We start from the raw sequence: 2,897 nt of genomic DNA, 5'->3' as shown, positions 1-2,897 counted from the left end.
TTCATCGTATTTGCCTTCTTCATGTCTGCAGAAAAGACACAGATTTCATGTTGTCTTGAGATTTTGATTTCAGCCTTTAAATCCTTCTGTGTTGTTGAGGAAAGACCAGATACTTGAAGATTTCTTTTACTGTGTTCAGTACTCAACTATGCATTTAAAAATATATTTATTTTATCTTTATTTTTTTAACAAGGTTACCTGATCTCAAACCAGGCAAAGTGGAGACCAAAGGGAGGTGCAAACCTTACCTGTATAACATTCAATCCTGAATTATCCAATCCTGAATTACATCCCACATCTTTAAAATAAAATGTTTTTAAATTTAGCTTATAGTGTCTATATGTTTACAGAAGAAGCACTTAAAAGAAACAAGGAGCTATGTATTCTTTTACTCATAGCTATAGTCCTACCACTTAGCACTGTATGAACATAAAATATTTATTTAATAAATGTAATAGGACCATTTAGACTGAAAAATATCCAACAACACAAAAATAAAACAAACTATATTTTTATTTCTCCATGCTTCAAACACAAAGAAAAACACAGAGAATAATATAAAACAGTCAACTTCTAACCACCCATAAACTACAAATGCTGACATTCCTCTACAAGTATTTCAGTCTTCTGTGAGAATAATTCACTGTTTCAAAAACAAATAACTTCCCATCAGAGCTAACTGAAGAGTAAAGAATTTTTTCATGAATTCTTTCAATTAACATATGTTGACGTAAAATTAAATATCCTACACTATGTTTAGCACTAGAGATTCAAAGATAAATTGTATGATTTAAATCGCTTGTGTTTTAGGTCAATACTGGAATTATGTCTTTCAAAACAATATTTTACTATGACTATGTTATTGATGATTCAATCTAGTTCCATAAACATTTATTGAGCACCTAGGGAAAATCTAGCAGTAAAAATAAAAAAGGGGGAAAATGCTATAATTATAAGGACTATTTTTTATTACTTACTGACACTATATATTTAAAAAGAATTGACTTATCTATGTATGTTATCCCTTGCCTTTCACATTTATTTGGATTATTTATTAATCCTTGACAAAAAGGATCAATATATTGTGAATTCATTTATATACACTCAATATAAGTGGATAAAATATAATTATGAAAGTACTATTACATAATAAAGTACCAGATAGAACTATTATGGATACTTAGAGATGAGCTATGTCTCTCTCATTTCCTGTACTTTACCATACAAGTAGAGATAATACTATTTCTTCCATTATGGATTGAAGTATTCTTAAATTTGTTGAAGAATTTCAATAAAGTCAATGAAAAGAATTATTAATCCTCCTGGATAGTAGTGGGAAATGCACTGTAATTGGTAGGCTTCATATCAGAGTTCTTGGAATTTCTCCAACAGCATTAGCAATTGGTCATCTTAATTACATGATCCATTAGCTGAAATCTGCATCACAAAACTACAATGCACAATTCTTGCCAACCCTGATCCCTTCATTGTGAGGTCAAAGTTTTCTTGCTCATTGCAAAATGAAACTAGATATATTAAGTTAAAGTATTTCAAACTCATTAAATATACGACTTTAAGTTACTGTATCACATACCGAAAATAACTGCAATTCTAAAGACCATGTCTTTAATACCTTCAGGTTTTTTTAATGATGTAAGGTTGTTCTGCAAAAGATCTGGACACATTGAAAAAATTTAAAAAGAACATGTCAATCATTGAACTACTTTCTGTGACTTATAATTACTCACAGTGTTGACATAAATGTCTCAGTCTCACTAGCAATAACCATGAATGTGTTTCCAAATACATGTAGATTCAGAGCCAACCTCATCAATGTTAGCAAGCATTTAGGACAGAAACCTCCAGAGAACCTTAACCAATGTTTCTTTACAATGTTTTGTTTCATACAGTCTTTACACAAAAGTGCTTAATCAACTAATATTGAATGAATTCATTTCAATATTCACTCCTTCACTCAATAAGATATTGACATATTCTGAGAATTTACTATGTGCTCCATGCTGGCACACCAAGATAAATCAAAGATACTACCTGTCCTCAAGACTCTTGTGACCTATTCTATGTAAATTTTTCAAAGGAGTACAAATTTATCAAATGTTGTTGTCTACCACAGAGCTTTCATTTTCCATTTTCTTTCAAAAGATATAGTGGAAAATGTATTCAATAAGCTTGAATATCTAAGCTCAAATATCTAAGCTGCTGCATAAAGACCAGTTGCCAAAGGGAGTCACCCCTCAGCAGGCTCACAGAGTCCATGGACTTCTATTGTTAGGGTATACATTTTGTGAATATTGCCTGATTTATCATTTTTAAATATTGATGTTAACCTAGAATATAGTATATTATGAACTCAGGCTACATTGTTTTAAATCACAAATATTCTTGCAAATTATCCATAGAATAAACCATTGTAGAATTTTTTCCACTGCTGAAGACATGCTTATTGATTTAAGTTGCAACCTCCTGCTTTCCCTCAATAAAAGTGGTAACAACAGGTGCCTGTTTTTCCTCTTTCTGGATTTTCTTTTAGTTTTCCTAAATTCTTAGAGATCACCAACAAAATTTCAAATGCAAATGCAAGTTCTTGTAGCAGCTGAGCTCCAACACTTGTGAATTGAAAGAGTTGCTAAGTAAGTTCCTACAATCTTTTCACTCAACTATGATTTTTTAACAGTGGCTGTTCTAAACTTCTGCATCCAAAAATGCACCTTTTGACATGAAAAAAACAGTTGTTTTTGGAACTGTTTGGATTCCAAACCTCCATTCTTGAACTCTTTGTACTACACCTTTGACTTCAAAGAGTAGTCAGACCTTGGACAAAATAACAATAAGAAAATAAAACTAAAAAGCCTTGCTGTTATTCTACACATTTTCTC

This window comes from Carlito syrichta, unplaced genomic scaffold (genome assembly GCF_000164805.1).
Source record: "Carlito syrichta isolate Samal-C Ts95f unplaced genomic scaffold, Tarsius_syrichta-2.0.1 Scaffold303368, whole genome shotgun sequence".
Lineage (NCBI taxonomy): Eukaryota > Metazoa > Chordata > Mammalia > Primates > Tarsiidae > Carlito > Carlito syrichta.
The sequence above is the reverse complement of the archived record's forward strand: the minus strand, read 5'-3'. Positions refer to the sequence as shown.